General features: G+C 38.3%; 1 protein-coding gene across 5 annotated transcripts in view; it reads left to right on the top strand.

The window, feature by feature from the left end:
• GFRA1 (GDNF family receptor alpha 1) overlaps window positions 1-17,223 on the top strand; it is a 147,634-nt gene that overhangs the window by 5,301 nt on the left and 125,110 nt on the right. The window lies entirely within an intron of this gene.

The following is a 17,223-nucleotide window of genomic DNA, read 5'->3' as shown; positions in this document are numbered from 1 at the left end:
TGCTACAGATAAGCATTAGTAGATTTCTCTTCAAAAGAAGGGAGAAAAAAAATGCCAGAGAGAGTGGCTTGACCAGTTTTGAGCAGTACTTACACTTGTTAGGACCTTAAGTCTCATTAAAAGCCAGGGGGATGTAGGTTGTTAAGCATTTAATGGTACAGATTTTCAAAGGCATATAGACACATAAAATGTAGATAACTGCCCATTGGGATTTTCAGAAGGGCTAAGTGATTTAAATAGGTGTTAGATGCCCAGACAATTTAAAAAATTCGAAGTGCTTAATGCATCTTTAGGTATCTTAATGCCTTTGAAAATCAGACCTTCAGTCACTTTTCAAAATGTGGCTTCAGATACAAATCACATGCATCCTTTGAAAGGATAATCTGAGTTTGGTGAGCAAGTCTGTTGCAGAAATAGAGAGCAAAGATTAATTTCTGAAGAATCTTAATTTATTTTTTTATTGCTTAAAAACAACAACAAACAACTGAATACAAAATCAATGTAGAGAAGTTCCAGGCTGTTTTCTTAAAGTTTATGGTCAGCCTGCCAAGGGTTAAATTCTAACCTACCTTTGCAGTGTTTCTCTGTGGAAATACCCTATGTACACTCTGACTTTCCATTATACTTCAGATTGCACATTTACTTACAAATTATCTTAGAAATGCAATAAGTTTTTCTACCTGTTTAGTGCGATGATAGAACATGATGTATTTGCCAACAAGTGATGTCCTTCCTACCACTGCCACTTGGAACGCTGGTGGACTAGTTAGGACACATTCACTGTTAGTGGTGCACCACAAATTCCTGTTCGCTTTGATGGAAGTTTCAGTCTTAAAAGGATTGGAGGCGTAGATTCACACGGAACAGCAAACAGATGTTTTAATAAAGAGGAAGAGCATCAGTATTTGGAAGTATTGCAATCTTAAAGAGAAATATTAGCAAAAGTTACTTTACTTATCATCGTGGTTACTACTGCATGTAACATTCGTTAAAGCTGCCACGTCTTCAAGTTTTTCAGGGCACTGCCCATACCCCAAACAGCAGAACTTTCTAAGATTTTTATGTCTTGATTTTTTAAAAAACAAACAAAACTAGAAAAAGTGTACAAGCAGTGTTGGCAGTAGTGTCATAACAGCTGATCTGCTAATACAATAATTTATCCTTACAGATGTTGCTGCTGTGTTCACTCTCATGGAAGTTACCTGTGTGCAATTAAAAGCAGCTATTAACCCATGCCTCTCATTTAGGTTACTTTATGGTACTGTATGACTTGGTATATATCAAGCCTACTGCTTGATACTACAGCACCTTCTGCTGTTTTTTTTTTTTTTTAATTATTATTACTTTTTTGAAACAGTGTAGGAAATCACAGTAATCGTCTTCCTGTGGTACGTGGGGCCAGGGGGAGACGTTTGGCTCACACGAGTATTTTGTGATTTATATAAGTCTTTTGGAGCATACCTAAGTCTAAGAAATGGAGGACAGTTTTAAAAAGAGGTTAAAGTTGGCCTAATTCTGTGCTGCAAGATGTTCAAAATTGCATCCTTTACTTAAACAGAACACCACATTCTTATTCATTCAAGCATCGGTATGTTGACTTAAAACAAAATTCATGAATATATTGCTAAACCTGATACTAATTTGTAGTTTCTCTCCATTTCCCATTAACATAATATGAACAAATGATGTGGTTGCACTATTAAAATGAAGCTTTGTGTTTTGTTTTTAATTGGCCTGCGTTGCACTGGCACTAGTGGTTTAATTAATCTAGAACTATAAAGACAAGGTAAGTGTTCCATATAAAATTTAAAGCAATGTCCAACAACATAGAAAATAAAAATCTAAACCCACAAAATTATTTATCATAGTGCTAGTTGTTAAGCACAGGGTATCGTATATCTAGATACTATAACAAGCATGAATTTTGTATTTGACTCTACTATATTTGCAGGACAAGTGTAATGTAAAAAAGATGACTAAAATAGGAATGTGATTTCAGTGTTTGATTTACTTGTGAAAATGTGTTCTGTGTATTCAGGAGCTTGACCTTTCTTCCTTTCTGTCTGCGCTTTAAGTTTAGAATTCAGCTCCTCCTAAGAAGTTAGTCCTGACATCTCACATTGCCAAATCCAGGGCTGTGACTCTTCCCAGTACAGAGCGGTCTTATTTTTTGGTTTGCTGTATATGTGTCTGATTTTTCTTTAGAAACACTATGTCTGATGTGGCGCTTCTGCTTCAAGGCTGTGAATGCCATGCTAGTAGGCAGCCCTTGGAATTACTGAAGACCTGTGTGTGTGTTTCAGAGAGTAGCAGATTTGGGTTACTTACTGTGATATAAAGCTTAAACAACCATTTTTGCTTAAACCTTAACAGCTTCTGAGAGGTGAAAACATTTTAAGGCTATTGACTTACATCACAACTACTGTGAATGCAAAATCTGTTGATTTGTTTTTAAGAGTTGAGTTTCACACCAAAGTAAGCATAGACGCTTGAATTAGTTTGTCACTTGTTAAAGCTATCTACAGCTTTTTACTACTTGGGGAACAGTTTGCCTCTTGAATTTGTATTTTATTTGACCATCATGACTGAAAGATATCTTACTATTTTGATATCAACTGATACAGTGTAGTGGTCATCTCTGTGGCATATAGTAAGGAAATACCTTGCATTAAAACTCTAGCTTCATGTTATCTGTAGAAATACTTACAAAACAAATGTTTCTGAAATGTCTCATTTATTTCAAAACTGAGAGTCACTAAAGCCAAATAAAAAGCCTTAAGCAATGGCTGTGAAGTGGTGTGAACCAAATACATAATCTTAAAAAGAACTGAATATTTAGATCAACATATTTAGGATGACGTATGTCTATGGATTCATTTTTAAGTTACCTAGTTAATCACAGGTTTATTATCCATTTTTTCAGCTTTGTGTATCATTTCTTCTTTATTTTACATTTGCTATATTAAAAATGATCTTAAATAACGTGCAACAACAATCTGAGTTTCTTAGACATGGAAGTTTTGCTGGTGATCTGTGGTTGGTTACATGCTTAGTGTAGTAAATTGTTTTTGCAAAGTGCGTGTTGTGTCAGCAACAAATGAGAGAGAAAGTGGCTCCTATGACTGTATTTCAAAAAGGATATTTTCCCGATTCTGCTTTTCTCATAAGAGGCTGTTTGCTCTTCAAAGACTTTGGGAATCTCTTCTTGCAGATAGTGTTTGGGAGCTTAAATTTAAAAAAAAAAGGGTATACTTTATACTTACTATGGTAAATTTGTTAATTAAAAGGAGAGTTCAGTAGACAGCACAGCACATAGGGCTTCTTACTGGTGTGTGTAATTCCTCATTGGAGCAATGTGAGGAGCATAGCAGATGAAGGTGGCAGGTTTGACTGCCGTACTGAGTAAGCTAGAAGTATGAATGCAAACAATAATTGTCAGTAAGGTGGCCTTTTATTGCATTTAAAATTTGAGACCATAAAAAAGTCAGCAGTGATGGAATTTTCAGAAGGATGTGTGTGCTGGTGGTGTTTAAATTAGACAGTTTCACGTACGCTCTTTCTGTGGGATATTTAAGGATTTTGTGGAGATGGAGATGGGTCTCCCTGTAGGATCTCTGTGTGGTTCAGAAGAAAGGAGTGGGTTAGTAGCTTTCCCCCTTCTTCTGAGCTATTGGAAGTCTTGTAGGCACCCTGTATCATTGGAGTTCACCAGTGAGAAAGCAGGTGCTGGGAAAGAATGAACTTCAGTATGCAAAACACTTCTTCAGGTCCTCCCCATTGCTTTATCCTTCCCAGGCTGGGGTGTAGGCATCACAGAGGGTGGGCTGCAAGCGTTTCCTTTGGAAAAGTTGCTATGAGCAAAGGCAGGGGAGGAAGACCAGGGTATTTCAAAATGGATTTGCAGGATCCAGAGAAACGGAGCTTCCTTGTCCATGTGCTTAAAGCTCTTCAGGATTCTTTGTGCCCATCCTTTCTCTTTCTGCTACTTCTGTAAAGCGCAGGGTACACAATGAGAAAACACCGTGTCATAGTGTGTTAATATTGTCCAGGCTTTCCTAATCCTGAAATTCTTTTAGTCAAGAGTGGACTATGTTTCCCCATCCATTTTCGCAATTCTTGTCCTAACATAAGAGCTGTGCTCTACTAAGTAAAAGTAACCTGCTACTACTTAGTAAATTACTTTTCTTTTATAGAATCCACATATAAATAATAATAATAATAATACATCTATGTTACAGTCTCTGTCCTAGTGAAAAGCTTTTTCTTTTTGGAGTTTGTGGCATGTGAATTAGTGGCTTCTGCAATGAATAAATACTGTATGACATCCCCAATTCCTGCAGCCTGAGGCTTCTAATCCCGAGTCTGTTCCTAAATCTATGCGTATTTCAAATACTATGTATTTTTCTAATTTAACGTGTTCTTTAGACGTTGTAAGAATATTTGCAGTGCCACGTTTCTACAAAGGCAATTTAATTTGCAAACTACTAAATATGTTGTTTCTCTTGATTGTTTGCAATACTCTTATTAGCTCTTCTGTTTTATATTTTTGCATTTTTTAATTTCAGGAAAAAAAAGGAGATATTTCATGTTACTTACCTTGCTCATTCACCCAATTTCATAAACAATAAACCAGATCCTATTAAGTTAATAGGAGTCTTGCAATCTGATTCTGTTCCCACTGAAGTAAGCATAACACATCAAAATCTTTTTATTTGATTACAATGTATTCTGTTTCCTGTTGTAATTTTTTGGCTTAGTTCTGGTTTTCTGACGTGCGGTTGAGGCTTTTGAAACAGAAAAGTAAAAATGTACTGTTAATTTTGCCTACACTAGACTCTCTGATGCATAGCTATATTCTCCTTTCTCAGATACTGTGTATTAATCAGAATAATAGTTTTTGGACCAAGATTTAATATTATTGTTACAATTGTAAATCTGGAGTAACGCTCCAGTGAGAATTTGTGTCCCTTTGCATGTTTCAAGAAAAAAACAAACAAACCCGGGCATCTATTTTAGCTGCATTTAACAAAATGAAAATAGTTTGACAAAAATAAATCTAATAGGAGCATGTACAATGTTTATGTTCTTTGACATTTCTGTCTGCAGATTTTCTTTGCAGAGACAACTAGGCAGGCTTCCAGTCAGATAACAAGTTATCAAGGCTGAATAGATACTAGTTGCTGATTTCCACTTCTGCCATTTCCATAATCAGATTGGACTTCACACAAAAGAGTGTCACTTTGGTGACTGTTGGCTTGCAGGAGCTCTTTGAATTTCCTGTTTTCTGCATTTCTTGAAGCTAGATCTGATTATGAGAGGGGAATTAAGTACCTTGCTGAAGTAACTGATTGACTATCTTATAAAGGCAGTGCATACACACTTTAACTTCAGCAGGAACATGAACAAGCCTCGAAACACCAAGTAAGAATATATAAATATTCACGGTTAGTCTGTATTTCTTGCCTTGGTGAGATAATAGGAACCTTTTTTCTAATATCTTTGAAGATTTGTTAGAAGAAAATTTCTATCCTCTTTAGCATGGCACCCTTCTGAGCAAATGCAGAGTTTCTGCTTTTCCCAGTAGTCTGGGCAGGGCTTGTCAACCCATTTCAACACGGGAATGGGATGAAATCCATTCCATGGAAGGAGGAAGCATCTGGTGATACAACACAGAGTATTTCTGCATGAATATTCAACGTCTCCTTGAATGCTAGGAGCAAGAAAGAATATGTAGGAGACTTGAAGGAAACTCCAAGGAGAGCGGTGTTCTCCTGAAGCCTCAAAGGAAAGTGATGCAAGATAGCTGGTTGAGTAAGCATGGTCTGGATTCTGCTTTTAGCATACAGTATGTACAGCAAAGCACAGCTTTGTCTCAAGTAGCCTCTTTGGAGAGCAGAATTGCCATCCCCTTTGTATGTTTGCAGGAAAGCCTCACTTATAGCGTGGTAAACCGGGTATCAAATGAACAAACGTGTATGTGCTTTTGAGCAGCAAATTGTATATCCTTCTGTTTAGGAAGACCATGGTTGTGTAAGTAAGGAAGACTTATGGTTTGTGTAAGTACCACACTACTTCTTAGGAAGTAGGAGCAAAGGTGGACAGGTATCTGCCGATATCCCAGAGATATTGGTGGAATTACTTGGAGAGATGGGGTGCTTATCGCTGAGGAGGGAAGCAGGGTCTGGTCACCCATGTGGAAGAGAGGCATCCATTTCAAGGAGCTGGCTAACAGGAGCAGTCGTGGGCTTCGGGGGGACAGAACAACTCACCACGAAGTTTACATTTTTGTCAGGTATCTGCAAATTGGTGTGTTGCAGGGATAAGCAGTTGGACGGAGCAGTCTCATTCACAGTTGAAGGCATGACATGGTGAGAGCAAGAGAAAAAGCCCGTGTTTCCTCTGATGTAGGTCTGTGGCAGCATAGGGATGCTGCAGTGGTGCAGGTACCAGGAGGACTGGTGCAGCAGGGACGGTGAGGCATCTGTCTATGGCAGTCTTCCTCAGGGGGCTTGTCGGTAAGCTGCATCCCCTCGTGAAATGCAGAGAACAGTGCCAAAAAGAGCAGCATCCTGCAGCTCGCCGTCTCTTGATGGCACAGCAAGGTGCAGCTCCTGGCAGGTGATTTGCAGTCTGGCTCTTAACATTTTAAAATATTTTAGAACTTTACTTTTATAGCCCTATTTGTGTTTGATTCTCAAGGATAACTTTGGCAGCAATGGAAAAGCCAGTGGTATCTGTCAGGAGTTGACAGTATGTTAAAAACGCTGAGAGTAAAATGCCTGTATATGATGAAAAGAAATAAGAATTTCTGAGTTGCAAGGCAGAACTTATTTGTGATAAGCATCATACATTTCTTATTTTAAGCTGTACATTGTATTATTTTAACCTTGGAAAGGAATGTGTTTACAGCTTTGATTTTAGAAGTGTGATGATGATTTTTGTTGATGAAACTAATTCTGTAATTATTTTATATTAATGTTTTGGTTTTATTTTGACATGATTGCATTTCTGTTGGGTGAAACTAATGCAACAGTGCTATCGATGTAGTTAGGGCATTAACACAATTAAGTTATTTTCTGGATAGTTCTTTAGTTACTGTGATGCTTTGACAACTATTTTTGTGTCAGGCTATTGTCCTGTGCAATCTGCACTCAGCTGAAAATTTAACATGAGAGATGCATGACACAGTGTAATGGCATAGAGATAGCTCTTCCTGCATAGAAATTCACAGAAATGATGGGTTGTAAAGAGAGTTGAAGATCTCAAACAATTTGAGTAGGAACCCATAAATAAAGATGAATTTCTGCATTCACTGGTTATATGATTTTATCACTGTCTGGTGTCCATAAAATACATGTTCCCATTAAAGTTTTGTCATGCAGCTGATGAGGTTCAAAAGTGTTAAAAGCTTCCACTTTCCACCTTTTAAATTCCGCACCCTAAATTCAGTATTAAAACTCACTTCAGCAAAACCGGTTCCTTCCTTTCCCTTTTTTTATGACAGGCTCCTCCACGCTCTCCTGCCTGATGGCTTCTCCTTGTGGCCCTTCTCTGCCCCTACCCCGCTCTCCCCTTCTCCGTGCTCCGGCGCCTGCCTGTCCTCCACTGTCCCGTGCCTCCGCTGATGCGTCGCCTCCTCTCCTCCTTGAGAGCTGCCCTATAACTCTGCTTTTTTCCAGCGTTCTCCAAACTGTTCTCACCCTCCATATAAAGAGTTTGAAATGTGGTCTAATAAAAGAAATTGTTCCTGAGTAATGGAGCTAATAAAGCCCCGTTTCCTATAAATTCGAGTCCTCAATCTCCTCTCTGCCCCCTGTTCTCTACACAGACAGAGCTCCTATTTTCTGTCTCTGTGCCGTGCTCTCTCCACAGCTACTCCCTCATCACTTGTCCTTAATTCTGCCCCACGTCACTGGTCTCTGTGGGGCAGCACATGTTGCAGCTGGCTGGATGTTAGGCACGTGCTGAAAGACTGTAAGCACGTGTGGGTTGGCACCTTCTTCTTCTCAGAGCCAGAGAGATACCTGCTTTTTCCTCAGCAGGCAGGTCCACTTGGGTCCATCTTCCCAACCCAAACCCGCAGTTTTTCATCAAATTTGTAAGAATTTCCTGTTCTCTGTCAAACGTGGCCAAGTATGTCCTGTGGGTTAAAAGGTTGCTGAGAGCTTCAGGGGTGTGGAGATGGGAGAGGAGACTGATACTTAACTTACCTACGTTTCCTTGAAAAACTAGGATTAAAAAAAAAAAGGTACAATTCCTGTCATATCACAGAGCATTAGACTGTGACATATCCCATCTTATTCTAGTCTCATAAAACATCTACTGTGTTGTGCAAGTGATATAAATAAACATGCAATGGACTTGGAACGCACAGGCAATTAAGTATAGTCAATGGCTGACAGTTGTACCGGATAATTGAGCATCTCAGGATTCTTAAAATGGAAAATAATTCATGCATTTAGGTTAGTTGGCATGAAGATTACTTACTCAGATTCAGAAATAAAACAAGAAAGTAAGATCGTGTCCAAAAGCTGTTATGTGTGAACACATACATCACATTTAATTATTTGAGTAATGCTATATCATATTTACAAATGACATTGCATTTCTTGGAGTCATCTTCTTTTCCAGATGGAATATGGTCATAAAGAAAATCAAGAAAGATGATATCTTTTGGTGGTAGTTTCAAGGAATTATGTCCAAATACCCAGACTTCCCCAGGCTTGCCACTTGCAAATAGAGTGGAATCTATTCTGCACAGCAGTGACTTTGCATTAATGAACGCTTAAGCAGCAGATTAAAATGTCTGTTTAAAAAATAGGTTAGGATTATATAATAGCACAAGTCTGGGATACTAATAGCAGCGAAGATAATTTTATTGAGCAGATTAAGCGCAATTAGTTCTCTACTGCAGAATGTCTAAATACAATACCGAATCAAAACCCAGCCCCTGCAGCTTTACTTGCTTTCCTTCACACCTACAGGATCTGTACCTGACGGCAAAGTAAATTATCATTTTTATTGTTGTTCATTTTGTATTGCCATGGGAATGTATTTCATGTTATCCATTAGGACCCAGGCAAACAAGTCTTTTCTCCACACGCACCATCATGAAACGAGACATGATTGAAGACAGCAAGGTGTCTGCACGACTTGAAATGCTTTTATAAATTGATAAATTTTCTTGTCAGATTTCTTTAAAGGATTGCATGGATAACACCTGCTATAGCCTTATATGAAAAGTTACGAGAATTACAGTTTTATCATAAACCCATAGTTATTTCCCTCATAAGCTATTTGCTTAATTTTAGTCTCCTAAATAGTGAGACAAAAACTTGCAGGGGTTGATAACACTTATGACCTGATGAAGTAAACTGCTTTGATCCTTTGAGAGGTCAAACTGTGTGTGTGCTTCTAAGCAAACATTCCCCAAGGCTACTGATGCGTGAGATGTCTCTTCCCATTGCCAAATGTCCCACCTTCACAACAGAAAATTAAAGGAGACTTGTAAAGAAATGTGGTGTGTTAGTGTATTTGATCTTGTGTATAAATTGGTGCGAGATTTGTTGAATGCAGGGTGTTGTTTTCTTTTTTGCACTGCATAGGGATATCTAGACGGCTCTTGTGGTTTGAGTAGAAAGTGAATGCATTAATATTACCGCATTAATGTTTAGGGAGAAAGGCATACAATGTTTTTTTTTTTTTTTTTTCCATTCAATACATAGAGAGTAATTTGACTTGAAGCTTCATTTAGCTCTTTGATACATTTCTGCTGTATAGCTAAATATATCTTATCTTCATGCCCTTGACCTTTCCCTAAGAGCTGTGGGAAGATTAAAGTGCGTACATGAGAATAAATTTAGAATTAACCTATTTTAAGAAAAATTCTACTGTATGCCTCATTTATTCATGAAATGGTATTGTTTTTGTCCCTACAACATGCCCAGTCTGGCAGAGCTGAGTAAAACAACCCTCTGCTGGAGCAGGGCTCTGGGACTCCTAGAAATGAGAAGGTAGGTAGGTCATTTTTCACTCCCCACTCAATCCTTGTCCTCCTTGCGGAAGCTGCCAACAAAGGTGCCAATTACAGTGATGATTTCTGTAGCTCAGGTATCTGGCCTGTAACATGCCCCCTTCCCCCAGTCTCGCTCCGTGTAGTTCACCATGTGAATGCAGTATAAATACTTTTGGTCATTACCCTCTTGCACTGCGTTTGAACTAGCGACTAAAAGGTGAGCTTGTCAATATATTAAGGACATCATTAATGGCATAACCACAGCCATAAACAGTGAATAATGGTGACAGCTTAGCTTTATTTATTTCGTATTACAAAATGTGTTGGTATCTCCGGGCATCTTTTAAGCTGTATGGATACTTCTGAAAACAGACTTAGTGACATCCACTGTGAGCAGCTGCTCTGTAGTGTTCTTAATTATCTACTTTAAATTATTCACTTTAGACAGAGAATGGTTGAACTTGTGAAGCTGTCATCTTTAGGGCTTAGGTATGGCATTACTGTGCAGTAATTATACAGTCTGAGGCTAGCTTTCACCTATGCTAATTGCAGGTAAGCTTACAAATTCCTCAGATTATTAAAATGAGAGTCAGCTCCTTCCTGCTGCATTCAGTCAAGTTTTTAAATGTTGCAAACTTTTGGTTCTGCTTTAAAGAGAAAAGGTCAACGTAAAAATCTTACAAATATCAATACTTTGCATAGCTAAGAAAATGAGCAGTGTTCTTCCTTTGTGCCTTACAAAATTGTATTTGTAGCACTGCAACTGTATGTAGAGCTTTTTCCTCATTATTTTAAATTACTGTTGTGATTTAAATATCTATGTAATCCTACACAGACATAGTAAAACCAAAACCGTGTCTAAAAGATAATCAGTAAGTGGCTATACCTATGATACTAACAGGAGGCAAAAGAAATCGATTTCATAAATAGCAGTGTTTTCTCTAAAGTTGCTGTCTGTAGGATGTTCAGAAAAAATCACAAATTCCTGTCATGCAGGCAGTATGCCATATCTGGTCTAGACTGCGAGGAGAAACGTAATGTACAAGCTACAGAAGGAACTATTTTGTCCCCCAAAGAATAAAATAGAGCAAACAGTTAGCTCCCCGTGAGCAGTAATATGCGCTAATTGAAGGGCTCAGGACTGCTCTGTAAAAATCAGTGTTCAAGCTTGTAGAATATGTAAAGTGACTAGTTTCTGGCTTTAGCCAGAATGAGAGGTATAATAAATGATTATGGACCTGGACTGGGTTGAAAAGAGCTACTTCCCGCTGCAGCTATCAGAACGGGAGACATGTAAAGTGCTTGTAACAGATAGCTGCTGTATCTCCATAGCAGGCTGTACTTCTGTGGCAAAGAGAGTCACTGATAGATTAGGGTGACAATTCATAATGTTCCTGAGAGTGAGTGCTACGTGTTGAACAAGATCAGAGGCTCAAGGAGCATGTCTTGGAGAATTAAGGTTTATTACTTAGCCGTCTGTGTAGTTTTCAGAATTTAAAAGGATTTACAATATTTGAAATACGTTTAAACTCAGAAAATACTGGTATTTAAGAGTAATGCTTTACAAATCATATTTTCCTCAGATCTTAGTTGTGTGCAGTGTCTGATTTGGGGTATTAACTTTTTGTTGTGTGACATGGTAGAGTAGCAGAGAAGTACTGTAAAATTCCAGAAATTCCTGTGCCTATTTGGAATGATTTCTTAGATTTCAGAACAGGAAAGCTAGAAAGATTTTTTTGAATGTCTTAACTTCTCAGATGTTTATTATTTTGGACTATTTATTTTTTAAAGAGTGGCAAAAGTCTTAAAACACATCTCTAAATCCACCTGCAGCTGTTCAGCAGCAGGGTTTTGGCCAGCTTCCAGGACTAGTGTATAACGGATATTAGGGAAGAGGAGAAGGTTTCTTTGAGGTATTTTTACCACTGGGGGACTCCTGCTGTTCACATTTCTTCCGTACCGTTTGGAGCAGCTCGCGTTTGGTTTCCACGATGGAGTTCAAGCGCAGGGCGGAGGGGCTGCCGGGGCTGCAAGAGGTGCAGCCAGCGTAGGAGTCCTAGAGGGTCGTGATAATTTTTGTTGGCAAATGTGGCATTTACCTAGTTCCCGTTATAACACGCAGATGTTAAACTAGGTTGGTTCTCTTCACATCTGGTGCTAGCATGAGAAACTGCACGGTTTGTAGATGTGCCTGAGTTCATTCTTTTGACAGTTTTATCCTTAGCATTTTTAAGACTTGAGCGAGGAGGTGCTGGCAGGACTTTAGCTTTTTTCATATTAAATGTAAAGGCTGAGCTAATGTGTATTTGGCAAACACAAGCACTTTGAGGTCAGGACACTTAGGATGTAGCTTTTTCTCTTTTATACAATTCATTTTTGTCACAGCCTTGAAATTATATTCAAACATTCCTTTTCCAGTATATGATATAAATTAATGTTTTACCAGTATCTAAAATCACCTTTGCTGATGCACTTAAAGTCTGACTAATACATATATTAAAGGAAGAGTTAAGGTACAAATGCATCTCTAATTACGGGCCTGTCTGACTGAAAAGTTTCTTTTCATAAATCATGCAAGAACAGGAAGGCTAGGAGCCTTGCTCGTTCTTGTAAACTTCCAGAACTTACCCCCAAAATAGCTCTTTTCCATTGGAAAAAAAATATGTTTATCCTAATTTCCTGACTGTATTTTAGATGGGTCATTCTGTGACAGTGTATTTTTCTTCCAGGTAGGAGTTTTCAAAACCTTTACAGGTGGTATTAGCAGACCACCGACTTTTGCCATAGTGCTTTTTAGGAAGGACCGAAGAGAAGAGATGTGTTTGTATCTGTAATACAGCTGAACAGCAGCTGGCAGCTTGTGAAGACCCAAACCTTCCTGCCTGTAATGTGGCGGTAATGGTAATGGTGTCCTTATACCACAGGATATTTAGGTCAGCGTGTTTTTAAAGACATATAGAAGAGGGAAGGCCAAATATTTTCGAGGCGGTATTTGTTGCGGTTGGATTGCAAGCTCCGTCACAGTTCATTTCGTTGCGCTATTTCTTCTGTCCGTAGTTGTAGCATCACAGCCAAGTGAGTTCAAAGGTGTTAGTTAGTTGGAAACAGAAGTCCCTACCCTCACATCTAGCTTTCAGAGCCTATTTAATTTATTAGAGCTAACAAAATGAATCACACTTTAGATTGTCAATCATGCCACTGTTTTATTTCATAAAACAAACAAAGAAGAACCAAGTTGCGTTTGCTTCATGAGGAAGTTTGTCTTTTGTTGTTTAGAGAATGTATCCTGTGATGACTGTCATACGGCATTAATTTTTATGCTGTACTTAGAATTTCAATACCTGAATTTCTGGCAGTTTCTTTTCTTCATTGGTGACAAGTAAATGTTGAGTATTCACTTGAATTTCTTTTTTTTTAAAGTAACACCTGAAGTGAGGCAGGCTAATACAAGGCAAGAAGGTAACAATGTGTACCTTAGTAAAACTAAAAAAATTCTCAAACCGCTAATTAGAGGGCTGCAGGTAGTGTAAGAGGTATATTTAAACAGAAAATCCTCTGGCCATTGTCGCTCTACTTTCACGTGTATTGAACAGCCATTCCTTCAAGTACCAAAACTGGGCAGTTGGCAGCATCCTCCTGGAGGAGGACATAAATTCCTGTATTTGATGCTGGAGAGAAAGAAATGACAGGTTTGCTTTTTAATGTGGTATAATTCCGTAAACTCTGGTGCTATGTTATATCCTAATATGATAAATGTTGATGTGTAATGAGGCATAAATGTTTTTCTAATTGTTACTCTTTTCGCTAGTTGTGAATTGGCCACTAATGGGAAACTTAGGGACCTTTTACAGAGGAGTTCAGGTAGATGGAGAGCAGTCACGCTGCAGCAGCCATTTGCCAAGCCCGATGGCAGTTCTTAGGGACATGTGACAGAGCAAGAGAAGTGATGTTTGCATATTTTAAATGTAGTATTTCATCATGTCACATAGTTCTGTGGAGAACATATGTTGCACTAACTATGATAGTATTCCAGTTACTTCTTTTAGTTTCAGATTTATTTATTTTTTTTAAAGGAGGGTTAGATCAAATTCTGTAAAAGTTTGCTGCTTATTTTTGCATTCTTATATGGTGGCAAAATGTGTCTTGTATTATTTTGTCTGTTCATCTGGCAATTTTAATTTTATTTTTTAATCTGGATAACCCATATTAATAACGTTAAATTATGAGAAATGTTTATTGTAGGCTATGTTTCATAATTAACCAAAAACTAGTGTTTTCTCTTGCTTTCAGTCATAGGACAGCCATTTATGTTCTATTATTAGGGTCTCTTTACTGTAGGCCTCAGTTACCATTAAGTCTCTAGTTGTTTTCCATCAGCGTTAGATCAAGATCAGCTTCACTGGACCTGATTTGTAGTCCTTCCTTAGGCAAAATTTTTGTTTAGTTCAAGCAATGCTTTCCCAGTTGAGCTACTGTCAACAATGCTTTGTCTTTGTGTATTGTAGATTGCAAGTGTACCTTTAATTGCATCTTTTGGAACTCCATATGTGTGTGTGCCTACTTTATTCACACAGCTATATTCACACTGATGTTACCTTCCCTCTAAGTTATTTCTAAGCTCTATGACATTTAAAGAATATTTTTCATGTTTTTAGTCTGATTCTAAATTTCATTTTTGATTGTAAGTTAAAAGCTTTTCAGTGTTATGCCGCAAAAAGCTCATGGGCTTCCATGCAGTAGTCTGATGCCTCTGATAGATGATCCTAGAGGTACCTATTCCAGAAAACAGTACATGTTCTTGATAGTTATTCTTGTATTACAACTTCTGCTTCTGTGCTTTGAGCAATCTGGTAGGGAACCTATATCAACCTGAGCCTGGGAAATGCCTTCCAAGCGGAAGAGAATTTCAATGTGGATGGCTCTTGATATTAAAGACCTGTAATTCTTTACAGTGCATAGGATGTTCCATACTCCCTCTTATATTGATAAAAGTTAATTTGATATTAATATGTGTGTTACTGTTCAGTAATTCCTGACCTTCTATCTCATTCTGCTGAAGGTTCTGAAAGGCTCTTTTAATGACAAGGTGGGCTTTCATGGAGCGCTTTGATGTCCTGTTTGTGATGCTCATTGTGCATCCTGTATGTATTCGAAGGGCTGCTCTGATCATCACCTGACTCTTAAAATCGGTATTCATTTCAGGAGAGCAAGCAAGCTTTAAACAGTTACGGTGTGAAAGCTGCATGCCCTGATATATCAGGAAAGATACTACTGAGACTCTGTATGAATTCATTCACAAAACTGATATCTGCATTGCGCAGAACAGAATCAGCAGCCTTATGTTTTTCTCCTAAACTTCATACTACAGATGGGGAGAATTATTTCTGTGGAACACTGAGTTTATAGCTCAGCAGTCAGATAGCAGCTGTATTTTCCTCCGTTACCAGATCCTCAGCAACATCTTGTCCTGTTTGTAAAGCCATCTAGTTTATGAAAGTTAAAAGGCTCCCAAACAGAGCAAGCCGCTCGAATTTGTGCATTACACAGCTGCTAGATCCAGAGCTGATGCACAGGGAGAGCAGTATACTCAACTTCATTTAATTGATGATGTTGGCACTTTTCATGCCATGGCTCTGAAAGGACTGAAGCTTAGCAGTCACCCTTGCCTGGCTTTGTGCTGGCATGCACCCAAAGAAAAATAAGTTAGCTCTCCTATGGCTGCTTCAGTTCTTCAAGATGCTTTAGTCAGTAGAAGTTAACTGCTAAGAAGAGATTTGAATCACGAGGAAAATGAGAGAGAGTGACTGCTGCATCTCTGTGTATGGAAGCACTGAATGTTAGAGGTCATACATGCAGCCATGGCACAGACCTGTGGGGTCCTGAGGTCAGACAGATGAGGTGCTTGCCTACTGCAAGGTATTGTACTGCAGCCCTATTCACCACAGTATTGCAAAAAGCCACAGATATTTATCAGACAATTGTTATTTTTGACATGATAAAGCAAATTTAAGTATATTTGTCACAAATATACTTCTTAAGTACCTGAGATTTTCAGTACACAAAATAAATACAATTTAAAATATACTTCTCTCTGATACTGGTCATGGTTGTCGTTATAAAACTTGCCTTCATTGTTTAAAAACAGTTGGATAAAACTTTGATCATTTTTCAACGTTTCATTTAAATTACGAAGTTCAATAAGCTTTCTTTGCCCAGCTTATCTGTAGCATATATATGCTTTATAAATACCCAGTGCACCAGCATTTAAAAGGCCGTGTGTTATCTGAGAAAACTCATGTAGAGAATCAACAGCTCTACCATAGGAATCAGTCAGCATAGTACTGCAAACAAGGGACCTTTTGTACCTCTACAAATGCAGAGCAGCATGAATTTTACAACTGCTGAGTGTACTCCAAAGTTAATTACCATTTAGATTCTAAATAAAATAATTCTCTTTAAAAAATTGTGTGGAAAAAAAATTTAGTGGCATATACCATCCTATTTATTATTTATTCAAGTATAACTGAAATTGTAATAAGAAGTCAGATTGGAATCAAGGCTGTGTGGAAAAGTACATCTTTTCAGTGGGGCTAATTAGCTTGAATAGAAGAAAGTGCTAATGCAGCTATCTGGAACCTGAGTTAGTTTTTACTTTGCTCTGTAAGACATTCTCTGATGCCAAAGTCTTAGTTTTAATAAAGGGGTTGAGATCAATAAGATTATGCCACTAAGAGATTTAATTGAAAAGAAGAAGCAGTGATGCTTAGGAGTTGTTTAAAGCACTGCTGTGTATGTTAAAGTGTATACTGTAGTGTATACCCTGTAAACAGCAGTGTGCAGTGCATATATACTGCAGGAATTACTCTCTAGTTTGGGGGATGTGATTCCAAATTCAAATTTTGCTCAAATTTTCATTGAGAAAGAAGCCATGCCACAGATGGGGGAAGTATTCTTCATGAAGCCCAGTGGACTGGTTGTGGTGAGGAGGTGCTGTGAGTGTTTTCCCCCATGGTTCACAGCCCATCCGGCGATGCTGCACCACCTGCTAACTCTCGTTCTGCAGTGCTCAGCACCTCCAGGGTCTTCAGTTATGTTCAGGTTTGGTTGAGGTCAAACTTTCCAAACATAAGAACAGAAGTGTACCTTCCGTGAGATTTCTGGCAATTGCATGTCCTTCTTTTGTTGACTTTTAATTGATACATTTTGGC

The sequence above is a fragment of the Anser brachyrhynchus genome (genome assembly GCF_964034855.1).
Source record: "Anser brachyrhynchus genome assembly, chromosome: 6".
In the NCBI taxonomy this organism is placed as follows: domain Eukaryota; kingdom Metazoa; phylum Chordata; class Aves; order Anseriformes; family Anatidae; genus Anser; species Anser brachyrhynchus.
Note: the sequence above shows the minus strand (reverse complement) of the source record. Positions and strands in the feature narration are given on the sequence as shown.